Here is a 14,539-nt window from a genome sequence, read left to right on the forward strand (position 1 = left end):
TTCTTTATTGCATTTCTTTTCTTTGTTGTCTACAGAAGATGTTTGTGTAAACCATGAAAGGCATACATTATCAGAAAATAAACTATTCAATAAAGGCACAGTTTGCATTTTTGTGCATTCATAGTTGTTGCCTGTTGGGAATTGCCCAACTATCTAAGACTAGCCCAAAACGTATAGTGTGCATGTATTCAACCACTGCAAGGGAGACTGGGATGTGTCTACTTGTACTTTTAAATTGTCCTTTTTGGGCTTGCTCCTCTTTAGCCTTCTGGCTCTGGCAATGCACTGTAACACAAAAGGATTGAATACCTCAATTTGCACCATGCTGACTGCTGAAGTGCTACTGAATACAAACATTTAGGTTGTTAAATACATGTGGTACTGAATGGGGAAGAGACACTTGTAAAATGTCATTATTTCTAGATAGTATTGTTTCTTTGTTTTTCAGGTGGGGCATGTCTGTGATGTTTTGGGGCATTTATAAGACACCAAACAAAAATACATAGGGAATGCTGAGCCCTCCATGACTCTCGGCTGACCCTACAGGGATGGGACAGTGCTGATTTTCAGTTTTTTAATTGGAATGTTTATTTTAATTATTTGTTTTGCTTGTACATCCTTTTGGCCCAATGTTTCTAAATTGTAAACGTATATCTCCTTTTCCTTATTACACAAATATCCCTCTTGTTTAACCCTTATATTGGGAGGAATATTTCTGCCACACTGGGGCATTTTGGTTAAGAAAAATAAACCCATGTTCTTTAGTAACATGTGTCACTTTCATCCATTTCAAAGGACTCACTTGCAACATGAGAAAGTTGGGGGGTCGGAATTGTAATCTATGTAATCTGTTTCTATATGACAAGCACATCTCTGCCGCAGGCACACTTCACAATGAGTGATCTTACTTGCTTTATAATCTTGGCCTTCAGGCTGAATACTGTTCTTTGCTGCAGGCACACTACCTCCTGAGCTATTTAACTCAGGCTTTGGAATTTACTGGGATCTCTGCTACAGCTACATAAATCTGCTTAATTATATTCTGTGGGTTTAGAATTGATGGCACTGGAACATGTAACTTTCAGATCTCTCACACATGTCCTCAGCAAATCAATAAGGCCCTGAACCAAAAGACCATTTTCCAATAGCGACTTTAAAAACTATTGTTCCAGCTCAATAGTTTTCAGGTGCAAAATACAGGGGAGACCAGAGATACATTCAAAATATTCTGAGTTTTGCTTCAGCTCTCCCCTCCCCAGCAAACCACCAGATGAAAGTCTGTCCAGCACAAGAAGGGCAGGGACTTTGTTTGCACTTTAAATCCTATGCTCTGCCTGTACTAAAGAGTGACAGCAGCATGTGTTTAATTATACTTTTAAAGGATAAACATGAAATGCCTGAATGATTCCAGGCACATAGTCAAAGCCGTGCTCAATGTATTTTGTAGGTGAAACTATTCAGCTTCGAGTTATAATAAAGTATTGGGCTGAAGCCGAATATCTCTTTTTCAGCCAGACTTCGGCCGTATAGTTACTCAAAGCTGAGATTCAGTACGCCCCTATTCAGCTTACATTAGTCACCACCAAGGCATCTGACCCAGCCCCCACCCACATACATCCATGCAGCATTAATACCTCACAGAGCCAATCACAACGATGAAAATTGTCAAAGATTGGGCGGTTTCACCATAATTGTGGGATCCCTTTAGAGTAATCTATGAACGGCATCCAAATTACCCTGTACTTTTTAGCTCTGCCAAGATCTCCCATACCTTCACCCACCACATTAGCACCAGTGGGCGTTCCCTGGTTCTTCCAATTGTGGGCAATGGTTATTTTGGCTGCCACCAAAAGGTGACTGATGAGAGCTGCCCGTGACCCCGACATGGTGAAAATGACATCCCCAGTGTCAACCAGAAGTATAATCAGGGGGTCCGTTGGTAGCTGTAGGCCGGTGATCTCTTTAATCCGGGCTAGTACCTCTTTCCAGAAAAGATTCAACTTTGGTGCATGACCATAGCAAATGTATCAAAGAGCCCTCATCCCCACAGCCCCTCCAACAGTTAGGCGAGTAGTCCCTGTTCATTTTGTGCAATTTCTGCAGGGTTAGATACCATCTGTAACACAGTTTCAACACACTCTCCTTGTCAGTGGCTTATTGTGAAGATTGATACATCCGGGAAGATATGCACTGCAATGCCTCCCCATCAATCTCCAACCCCAGGTCTTGCTCCCAAGGAGAGACATATCTGGCAGAAGTTCCTGGGGATCCACTTTATCATTTATATTCCTCACCACCCACCATAATTCCCTCGCTATATGCAGACAACGTAATGTTAACAATGAGAGACGTGAGGGCCTTGCTTGAGTCCTTATTGGTGGAATTAGCCGACTTTGGGTCCATTTCGGGATTCACTATCAACTATAATAAATCTTGCAGCTTGGATATCTCCATCCCTGTACACGAGAGACCATTCCTAGAAGCACTACATCGGATAGTTTGGGACTCTGAATCTATCCCATATCTGGGGATCTGGGTCCTGAGTACCACTTAAAGGATCTACCAAAGTAATTTCCTGTAGCTATGGCTGAAATTTGCAGCAGATCTTGACAGGTGGAACAATCAGGAAAAGTCATGGTTCAGGAGAATAGCAGCTGTAAAGATGAATCTCGTTCCTAGGCTTTTGTACCACCGTCTTGTGCTGCCTGTCTGGATCCCCAGCTTGGCCCGTGCCAGCGTAAGCTGCCTAATTGCCCTTCGAGACCGCATTTATTTATGGGCGTCCTTAGCTGCCTATACCTCTGCCTCTGGATGAGAGCAAAATATGTTGTGCTCCCTATTGTATGCTGCGTTTTGGCTTATTATTTCACCTCTTACCACCACTTTCAAAGCATCCTATGTGGTAGCCATAGAAGAGCTGGCAGTGCGGTTTTCCGCAAAATAGTTTGATAACACCTCAGCTAGTACCTGACACAGAACCTCATCCTTCAAAATAGTGTCATATAACTTCCAGGGGGACCTATTTGGGGTGGGGTTACCAGTAACTGTCAGGGCCACCACGACCGGAGCGTGATCTGACAGGATGCAAAGTTCTATTACCAATTCTTGGACACATGGGAATAATGTGCAAAGGAGTAGCATAAGATCGAGTCTGGAAAATATCCTGTGTACATGTGAATAAAATGTAGAGTTCCTATTCTCCCATTAAACAATCTCCACACATCCTCAATCCCAACTCATGTAACAAGCCAGCCAGAGAGATTGCATTTTTATAATCCAATTTGATGCAAGTGTTGTCTTATCTACCTCAGGATTTGGGACCAAGTTCAAGTCTCCCCCTATTACTATTTTCCCCTTTGCAAATGACCGCACCTGGGGAATAAAGGCTTTGAGGAACTGGGCCTGCCCACTATTAGGAGCATAGAGCGAGACCAGTGAAACTATGCCCAAACAGATCCCCATTTTAATAAACGCATATCTTCCTAACGGGTCTTTCAGGGATTTAACTTTAGTGAACGGCACATGACTAGCCAGTAATATGGCCACCCTCGTTTCTGTTCACCGCCAGTAGCAAAAAACTGTTCCGGGTAGGATCTATACCCAAGTCTTCGCTAGTTAGCCTGAAGCACGTGGGTTTCCTGCAAAAACATGATTTCCAAAGTTAAATTGCTCAGTCTCTGGAGGACAGATTTCCTTTTATTGGAGAGTTCAGCCCCTGGACGTTTTATGGCTTTCTCTCTTCCTTTCCTCTGCTAATGTCCCTGATGGCTCTGCACACTGGTCACCTGGCCACCCCTGAACTCGGGCCCAGGCTCTTGCATGTCCAGTTGCTCTCGCACTGCCTCTGGGCTCCCTCAGCACTTAAGGGTCTGTATGTGTAACCCTACCTACTCCTACATCCCGCCCCCTTTCCTCCATACTTATGGGACATTCCTCTGTCCTGTGGGACGGGACGGGAGCACTTTGAAAAAGCATCTAAATTTTGCAAAACATTTAGTCCTTCCTCCCTTTCTACATGGGGTACGACACGCCGTCGTAACCCCGCCCATCTTAGCTCTGCCCCGCGCATCACCCATCAGTCCTTTTCTCTGCTCATTCAGGACTGGACGCACTTGCAACTGTGGAAGAATTTCTTCCTTCTCTCCTCCTCCCAACTCTCGCTAGCGATCGCGTAGTAGTCTGTCTATGCCGTTTAAGCTAGACTTCCTGAATTGTTCTTCGTGTCAGCGGCGCTTTGCGAGGGCGGATCCCCATCCTCTTTGTTTAGAGTGTTTGGGTCCCGATCACCGCTGGGACTCCTGTTTCTATTGTGATTCCCTTTAGGTCCAGGCGCTTCAACGTCGATTGGAGCGGTGGGAGGAGGTGTTCCAACGCGCTCCCCCATCGCATTTTCTAACGTTCATCGAAGAGAAGAAAAAACGCCCGGTAAGTTCTTTACTTTTTAGGGCATCCCGGCCAGAGGACTCCTTTCCGGGGTCTTCACAGTCCAGGAGGAGCGTTGACCGCTCTGTCACCGGGGCTCGCCCTGAGGTGCCTTTTGGGCCCAAAAAGTGTACCAGAGTTTTCTCTCAGGATCTCTGTAAGGGGCCTGTGGACACCGGACTGCAATCCGAGGCCCCTCCTGTGGGGGCTGCTTGTGGATCTAGTTCTACTGAATCGTGGGGTACCGGAGCTTGCTCCGAGGCCTCCTTATTGGGGAGCTTCCTGCAAAAGTACCGGGGTGCGCCCCGAGGCCTCGGCTGGGTTTGGTGAAACCGAACGTATGTTCGAGGCCCGCCATGAAGAGGCTTCTACCGGACCCGGGTCCGAGGTACCTCGTGCAGAGGATAAGGAAACCAACAGTTCTGAGAGGCCTGAGAAGGCCTTATCGGTGAAAGGTGTTTCTCTCCGTTCCCGCTCTTGTGGCAATGCCAGAACCGTTGGGGCAAGGAGTGATTTTTCGAACCATAGTTCCTCCTTTACTGGCAGTGCTGAGGTCCTTCTTGTGAAGGCTAGTTTGGCTATTGGTATGTCGCAGAAACATCCCAGGCTGCATAGTACCGGCTCGGCCGAGGTTCCTTGTGTAAAGGCTAAAATGAAGACCCCTGATCCACCGGTGGGGACCCCTGCCTCACTTCACACGTGCCGCAGTTCCCCTCAGATGACGACAAAATGGCAGCCGTTCCTGCCAAGACCACAGTGGCCATTTTGGGCGCTTCCCCTGCAACTATGCCATCGGCCCCAGCTGTAGGGATTGGTTCTGTTGGTGAACATAAGGTTCCTTGTGCGCATCCGTTTTGTCCGGTTTACGACTGGAACGCTCGGATGCCCCTTCCGCACAACATCTCGCTGCCTGTGTGTTTGGCACCCTTGATTTATGTGGACACACAGGGGATGGGCCCACTTGGCAACCCTCCCCTCTGCGTCCTTGGAATTATCCCACTCATGAGAGGCCTTCTCCGGCGTCTCAAAAGCTTTCTCCGGAGGATGCTTTTTTCAGCAAATTTCAGGTACTCATGCGTACCGACCCCATGAGAGAGTATTTCAAGGGTCATTTTAGGGAGATCTGCCCGCCTGCACCACCGGCTCCGCTCGCACCTCCGGTGGTTCCACGGGCATCGTCCTTGCCTGCAGGGCCTCCCCCTACTTTTCTGCCCTTGCCTCCGTTGTCCCCGGTGGACAAAGCGGTGCCCAACGTGGTTCAGCAGGATTCTGACCTGTCGGATGATGCGCAGGGCGATCAAGAAAGCGAAGACCAGCCCCGCTCTATCAGAGACTTTCACGACCGTGTACTGGACATGATGTGTCTATTGGATGTCCCAGTGCTCGAGCCACCCGCTCCGCAGGAGGGTTCGCTTTCGGGGGCGTTCACCTTGTCTCCTTCGGGGTGTACCGGCCTGTTCTTGCAGAAGGACATTTTTGCTGAGGTCCGTAGAGTCTAGGAGAAACCACACTCTGGACTTTTCATCAATAAGAAAATTGACGCGCGCTACAGGCTGCATTCTTCGGAAGAGGTGGCTCTAGCATCTTGTCCGCCCCCTGCAGCATCCTCTTCTACAACGGCTACTCAGGTCCTGGGGAAAGAGGATAAGCTCCTCGTCTCATTTGGAAGGAAGATATTTTCTAACTCGGCCCTGCAGCTACGGCATGCCAATGCAGAACTGGTGTTAGCGGGGGCGAATATGAAGATGTGGAAAGGTCTGGTGGAGTTCGAGGACTTCATTCCTGTCGAGAAGCTGGAGGACTTTAAGGCGGGATTGTCGGATGCCAGGGTCTTGGCCCAGGATCTGCTGGAGGCCGCGGCTCATCACGTTGATACTTCGGCTCGGGGCGTTATGCTTGGAGTTGATACCTCTCGGCAGGCTTGGTTGCACGGTACCAAGTTCTCAAAAGAGGTGCAGGACAAGGTGTTTGGACCTGCCGTTTGATGGTAAGGAGCTTTTTCATTCCTCAACGGATGTGGAGCTCACCAAAACGAAGGACAGCACCCAGACAGCTAAGTCCTTGTCCGTCCTGGTTAAAACACCTTTTAGGACTCAGAGACTCTTGTCATAAAGCCAGCCCTCCTCTGGTTTCAGGGGGTTTCTAGATCACAAATCTCACAGAATGGATACCCTTTCAGGAAATTCCCGCCGGAGGCAGCAACCGACTCGGTTTTTCTCCCGTTCCTCAGCCTCCTCCTCAGGTTCAGGTGGTAATATCACCGAAAAACCTGCCAAATGAGGGTTCTCCACACTCGCACAAGACCCCGGTGGGAGAATGCATTGCGTCTCATTGGGATGCATGGCAGACCATCACCGAAGACCGGTGGGTTTTGTCAGTCGCTTGGGCAGGCTTTTGCTTACCTCTACCCCCTACCCCACCCTTCAACCCTCCTTGCCAGCAGTCGGGGTCGCCCTCCCTCACAGCTGAGATTCAGAAGTTGCTGGATCTCAGAGCAGTGGAGCCTGTTCCCCTAGCGGAACGAGGGGAGGGCTTCTACTCCCGACTGTTTACGGTGCCCAAACCCAACCAGGCTGGCCTGCACACCATCCTAGACCTTTCCCAGTTCAATCTTTTCCTGCCCCAAGAGAAATTCAAGATGATCACGCCTGGTCAGATACCGGCCTGCGGCCCCGTTAAAAGCTGTAACTGACACATGATGTGTCGGAGGATTCCCTGCGGCTGTCGCGCTGGTGGCTTCTCGATCCGATGCCGAATGAAGAGGTTTTTGTCGTTTCGGTCGCGAAGATCCCGTCGGCTTCCAAGATGGCCGTCGCATCTCTCTGTCGCGCGGAGTCTCCGACGGCATGAATTGGGGCCTTAAGCCACGGCGCCCAGACTGAAGCCGCCGATCGTCACCACCAACTTGCCTAGAAGCGCAGAGATCTACAGTGGGGTTTGCACCTGACAGAGCCATGTATCTCCACAGAGTGGGAGTTCAGGAGCCATATACTGCAAGAACACGCGTGGCTGTTCGGCGCCCGAGGCTCGTCCTACGCCGGCCGTTCGGCCCACACTGAGGAGGCGCAGCGGGAACATCTGGGCGGGACTCCGGGCCCACCCGGTGAGAAAGCAACATCAGGACGAGTTTCCGGCTCCCGTCCTGGACGGTGACGGGCGCCACCCACATTGTATTGGTAGCGGCGAGGGAGCTTCCCATCAGTGCAGAGTAGAGCGTGGGTCCGGCCCCCCGTGGCCTCGGAACACCTTTGGCTCCCTCCCAGCCAGGCGGCGGGGGACCGCTGGGCACGGCGGAGTGTCCTGGGCTCGGGGGTGGCTTCCGCGACTCTGCCTCCTCGCTCCCCCTTGACTCTACCCAGAACCAGCAACCTCGCTGCGGAGCAGCACGCCTATGCCAAACGCTGGGAGGGCCCGCACGCTTTGGCGGTTGGGGGCCCGGAGGCCCGAACACTGCAACCGGAAAGGCAAATCCCATCTGGAATAAAGACCCCGGCCCGGGGCCCTCCACCTGAAACAACTGCATGCCGCATCGGCCCGTGGATTGAGGTGAGGAGTCGGGAGGGGAAGGGGTCCTGCTAAGAATAACGATCTCGACCTTCGATCCCACATGGGCCCGAAATCAGCATCAGCACCAGTTATCGGTGGCACAATCACTGCACCATAGACCAAGAAGTCTCCGGTCTTTGGAACGGGTGCAGCCCATCAGACGCCAAACACCCTGTGGGCAAGCAAAGCAAATTCAGCCATAGTATACTGCGGCACACGAAAAGTAGCAGAGCCAACTCAGCTGGAACCAGTTGGTACGGCAGGTCCGAGACCAACAACATGGCCAAAAGTGGGAAATCGTCCAAGCAAGCAGACATTGCCGCCCTCATGGTCAATGCAGCCGTGGACAGGGCCAAGAGGGCCGATCCCCTGACAATCCCTACTGGGAACTGCGCAACCGCCTTGGGGGATTCAGACCCCAACGCAGTACAGGCTGCCACCAAGGCTGACCTCCAGGAGCTGTTGACAGCCTTGACTAGAGCGATCCAAAAGGGGACGGAAGAAGTTTCAAAGAAAATCGCCACTTTAGATAAAAGGATGGGGGAAGTGGCGCAACGAACCGCCGGACTGGAATCCAAGGTCTGCGAGCAAAAATTTGACAGCGAACAGGACAGGGATAGAATTTCCGCCCTCAAATCCAGATGCAACGCCCTTGAAGCAAAGCAGGAGGACTTGGAGAATCGTTCACAAAGGAACAACATCCGTATCGGAGGGATCCCCTCCTCGATCGCTGACGCTGACCTGAAATCCTATGTGACGGAGTTGTTTCGATTTATCATCACCCTACCGGATAACTCGCCTCTGGAGTTAGACCGGGTTCACAGAACGACCCCCAGGAAAACATCTAAATTCCCCTCCGATGTTCTTGCTAGAATACATTTCTTTCAAATAAAAGAAGATATAATGCGGGAAGCTAGGTAGCTGCAGCAGATCACCTTCTGGGGCGCGACACTATCTCTATATCAGAACCTGGCGATGCTGACCCTCCAAAAGTGTAAAACGATGCGCCCGTTGACGGAATGGTTACGGGATAAGAAAACCCCGTACCAATGGGGATTCCCCACTTCATTGAAGTTCAGATGGAGGGGTCCCAGAGGCAAATCTACACAATGAAAGAAGCGGAGAGGTTGATGGGCCGAAAGAGTGCAGGGGAGGACTCTGAACCCGAGGAAGCAGCTGACACTCATCCGGAGGTCGTCAGGGGGGGAGAATGGACAAACTCCAACAGGATGCGCAGGCCTCGGGGCCCCCCGAAGAAAGATAGCGAATTGGGCTGAGTGCCTCCCGCGGAAGGCTCAGATGGGCCCCATCCTTGTTTGCTAGGTCCTCTCCACTTGGAGGCGGAAACGAACACACAGCAAAGGGAGGAAAGTTACAGCAATTTAGGCGAGCGACGAAAGATCTTTGGCAGCGCTTCATCAAACCAGAATTCGGCGGCCCAGTTGGCCAGCAGTTGGAGCATTGGAGCCACCAGTTCCCCGGTGGCGGTAGGGTGCCGGTTCTCCTACCAGTTCATTGTTGGGCAGGGGGAGGACAGAGGGGGGTAGTTGGGGGTCTCAGCGGGACGATTCCAAAGCTTCGGACAGCATTCACAGCAAGATACGTTCCCCGGAGCATCAACACAGTGCGCAACGAGAAGATGAGTACATGTACTGTTAGCACGATTGCAGTTGTCGCGTATCATTCCCACAATCCCGGCGGCGGAATGGAGTAGATTCCAGAAGCAACAGGAACGCCTAGGCGATGGCTGATCTGAATGAGATACGAATCCTATCTTGGAATGTACAAGGCATGAATTCGCCAAGGAAGCGCCGCTCTATAGAACATCGGCTCGAGCATCTGGCTGGAGATATTGTATTACTCCAAGAAACTCACTTGCTGCAGGAAGACAAATACCACATAAGATTTAAGCGATACAAGAGGGCCTACTTCGCCACCGTGGGATCGAAAAAAAGAGTGGTTGCAATATTAAGCGACAAAGTCCCACTTACAAACATCACAATACGGAGAGACTCAGAGGGCCGCTTCCTCCTGCTCAAGGGAGTGTTCGAAGAACTACCTATTACAATCGCCACAATTTATAGCCCTAACACAGCTCAAAAAAAGTTCATCAAGAACCTCATCCCGACTATTGTAGCATTCCGTGAAGGCCATTTGTTCATCGGGGGGGACTTTAACGCCACGCCAAACCCAGAAGTCAATAAAACCCTCCCCTCCACGGTGGTGGACATCACACATGCCCTTTCTCTAGCCAAACTGCTCAGGGAGACGGAGACTGTAGATGTTTGGAGACTATTTAATAGCAACTCAAGAGTTTACACGCAGTTCTCCAACGTGCACAAAGGCTTCTCGAGAATAGACCTCATTCTGTTGTCCGGAACATTATTCCCATGTCTAAACAATGTAGAGATACACACATGCATGATTTCGGAACATGCGCCAGTCTCTGCGAATCTAGCTATATCAGGCCAAAGAACCCCCGCTCGGCGTTCCTGGAAATTAAATGACTCCTTGCTGCTAGATGCAGCCATCAGTTCGGAAATCGGAAACACAATAACCAACTATTTTGCAGAAAACACCACGGAATCATCCTCTACTAACATCATCTGGGATGCAATGAAAGCAGTGGTCAGAGGTGCTTTGATAGGTGCAGGAGCGGAGCAGAGACGTATATCAAAGATTGCCATGGCCAAGCTCGCAAACGAAGTGTCTCAACGAGAAGCAGAACTGAAAGCACGATACACCAAGAAGGCCGAAAGATCTCTGAGAAAGGCTAAATTAGCATTAGAAATGCACTGCGCTGATCGCACTGCTAAATCCCTAGCATATACGAAACAATTCTATTATAGCAAAGGAAATAAAGCAAACAAAATCTTAGCGCAGAAACTGAAGAAGACGCAGAGCTGCAACAATATCTCAAAGATTTGAGGAGATGACGGGAAGCTGTACTATACCGACATAGGGAAACTCAACGAACTAACGAAGCACCATAAAGCCATCATGTCCGGCGATCCTGCGGTCCTGGATGGGCTGCCGGGCTTTCTAAGAGCCATTCCCACTCGGAGTTCGATCCAAAAGGCAAGCCCTGGAAGAGCCCATTAATGTGGAAGAAATCATTGAAGCTATTAAATCCCTGAAGCCCACAGCACCGGGCCCAGACGGCCTCTCCGCAAACTTTTATAAAAAATATGCCAGTCTTCCGGCCCCACAGTTAGCTAACCTATTTAACTCCTTATCTACCGGTTCCGTGACTGACTCAATGGCCGAGTCGATCACGATTTCATTACACAAACCCGGGAGGAATCCCGAAGCTCTCGACGCCTACCGACCAATATCTCTCTTGAACAATGACAGCAAAATATTCACGAAGGTATTGGCGAAAAGACTGGGTGCGATCCTCCCGGATTTAATCGATCAAGACCAAACAGGGTTTATCCCGGGCAGAAGCACCCATGATAATATCAGGAGAACAATAAATCTAATCGAAAGTGCCCGTAAAACAAAGGTAGGCTCGGCTGTGATCTCACTAGATGCACACAAGGCCTTCGACCAAGTAGATTGGGGGTATATTCATGCAGTCCTTGAGCATTTCGGTTTTGGCCCCAAGTTTGTCACATGGGTTATGGCTAAATATCAACGTTCCACAACACAGTTACGGGTAAATGGCATAAGGTCAGAACCTATACAGATATCTAGGGGTACTAGGCAGGGCTGTCCGCTGTCTCCCCTGGTTTTTGCCCTTTCGATGGAACCATTGGCTGCCAGAATCAGACAAAATGAGGATATAAAGGGGATATCGGTGAAAGACCACGAATATAAAATTCCATTATATGCAGATGATGTGTTAGTCACTGCATCATCCTTAGAGAAATCCCTGCCAGCGCTGTGGGAAGTAATTAGTGAGTTTGGTACCCTGTCGGGTTTTCAGGTGAACCGGTCCAAGTCAGCTGCCCTAGATATCAACCTCACAGCACAAGAGAAAGAAACGCTAGGTCCCCTATTGTCAGTCCCATGGGCTAAAGGGGCAATTGAATAGCTTGGCGTACAGATAACAAGAGACCCTTTGCGGCTATACTCTAGCAATATCCCACAACTCATACGCAGCCTGCAGGATGACCTTAAAAGGTGGAAACAGCAGGAGATCTCTTGGTTTGGGCGAATCACAGTGATCAAAATGAACCTGATTCCCAGATGGCTCTATCACTGCACAGCATTACCCATACATATCCCGGGCCCGGCTCTAACCGCTCTGCAAAAGAGGATCCTGGGCTTCATCTGGGGTGGGAAAAAGCCTAGAATTAACAAACGAATCGTGCTAAGAGGGAAGACACGGGGAGGCCTGGGAGTCCCAGACCTAGCCAGATACACCCTAGCTGCCCAACTATCGCACGCATTTGCCTCGGTACAAGAATCAGACTCACCAAAATGGAGGCAAATCAAAGAACTCTGGTGCCCGGTCCCCTTATCAGACCACCCACACCTACCAAACATAAAACCGCAGGTAAACAGTGGCCCCTTGGCGGCCACGGTTGTCACGAGCCAGTGTTGGAAATCTGCTTCCCGGAAATGGGGGATCCGGGGATCGGTGGGTCTGTTGACCCCTATGTGGAATAACCCCAACTTCTCACCAGGTGGAAACCCACGAGAGTTCCAGTCCTGGATAGATGGTGGTTTGTTAAAACCAGCGATTTCCTAGAGGAAGGGTCCCCCATCACATTCGAGCGATGTAAAGTAAAATTTGGAGTCGGGGAACGGGAAAGATTCCACTATGCCCAGATCAGGCACTGGATGTCTAGTAGGCTAATCCGAGAAAAATACGCCAGACACTTGACAGCTCTCAAGCTCTCTTTAACCACACCAACTAATAAGGGTAGGATCTCCACTGTTTATCGCCTTCTTAAAGGACAGACCTGGGGAAAAAAGAAAGATTCATGCTGGAGTGGGAAAAAGATCTAGGCTGAGAAATAGAGGTTGAAGAGTGGGGGAAAATATGGACGAGATTGCATAAAAGCTCTCAATGCGTCACAAACAGGGAAGGCGGCTATAAGTTATGCTACAGATACTATAGGACCCCAGTCCAGATTCAGAAGGCCAATCCAACTGCTTCGGGAGGCTGCTGGCACGGTTGCCCAGCTCCCGGATCACTGTTACACATGGTATGGGACTGCCCAAAGGCAGAAACGTACTGGAGAGAAATATTAAAACATATTAAAGACATCACTGGGCTCTCCTTACCCTGGGATCCGGGGATTGTTCTGTTGGGGGAGGCGGGCGGTGGTGCATACCCACTGTCAGGGCAGAGATCCAGCCTATGCACCCACCTACTCCTAGCGGCGAAGATTGCCATGGCCAAACTATGAAAAGATGAAGGGGGGTCCATCAATAGCGCTATGGTGGTTCAAATGCTGGGATATAGCAGTAGCCGAGAAAATTGCAGCTATCCGAGCAGGTGCCCTGAACAGAATATTGACCACCTGGGACCCGTTTTTCGACTTTGCGGCTAAATTTCCAGCCCTTACCAGGAGGCCCCCTCTGACCAGATGGCTGCAACACAGCCCGCTTCTCTGAACAATGGGCGCTCCTGGGAAGAGCTTGTGGCAGCATAACTAGCGACAGATGGGGCCCGAATTGTTCCAAAGTTGCCATCCACAGATACAGGAAGCCTCTAACAATGCCATGTATTAGACAACCACCTTGGGAAACATTTCAATATGAATTATCTTATGAATGATCTTGTACTTGCAGCACTGTGATTTCTGTATTAAACTGTAAAATCTAATAAAATGTTGTTTTATAAAAAAAAAAGAAAATGACTTGCATCATATGTGCCTATACGAATCGCATCACCTCCTCCATCATCCGGGCTGGTCAGGGGAATGGAAAGACAGAACATCAGCCAAGTTAGCTGTACCCACCAGAGAAGTATTTTCCATCCTAAACCTCTGCAACCTGCTGTTAGGCAGAAATCCAGTCAGTTCCCTTAGGGAGCACTACACCAGATTAGGACTACAGGTGAGAGCAATAAATCCCCTTTGGTATCACTCTGTACCACAAAGATTTAGTTGGTAGCTGTGGCTGAGCAGTCAGACTTATCTCAAGAGGGAGATGAGCAGTATTCAGGGTTTACACAATAGGTATCACAGTACTATGGAACGAGGAAACCCTGACCAAAGCTCTGTATCAAAAAGAGAATATATTTATTCTATGCACATCTAGTTTCAACACATAGATCACAGTTGATAAAGTAAGTTAAGTTTAGTCAAAAGAAAAGCATATACAACTCCCTATTAAATTTTAGAGATGTTTGCGGTAAAGTGAAAACTGAGCAAAACGGCACAGTGAAAACCAACTACAAATGGCACTCTAACAATTTAACGAAAGGCAGGGAAAGCACAAGTTCAACCGAAATATCTTCAGACACTCCCTAGCAACACTTCCCTGATGAAGTATTGTGAACAAGTAATGCACAGTAACACTTTAGCAGAAAGATAAGTGAATGAAAACTGAGAGAAATGGCACTCCACAAGTTAAAACAGTAGGAAGGAAGAGGGGTTTAAAGATTTAGGTGCAT

General features: G+C 49.5%; 1 protein-coding gene across 1 annotated transcript in view; it reads left to right on the plus strand.

The window, feature by feature from the left end:
• CFAP54 (cilia and flagella associated protein 54) overlaps positions 1 to 14,539 on the plus strand; it is a 3,669,934-nt gene that overhangs the window by 2,085,161 nt on the left and 1,570,234 nt on the right. The gene's annotated exons all lie outside the window — the stretch shown is intronic.

Source organism: Ambystoma mexicanum, chromosome 12 (assembly GCF_040938575.1).
Source record: "Ambystoma mexicanum isolate Mex_15411 chromosome 12, UKY_AmexF1_1, whole genome shotgun sequence".
Classification (NCBI taxonomy): domain Eukaryota; kingdom Metazoa; phylum Chordata; class Amphibia; order Caudata; family Ambystomatidae; genus Ambystoma; species Ambystoma mexicanum.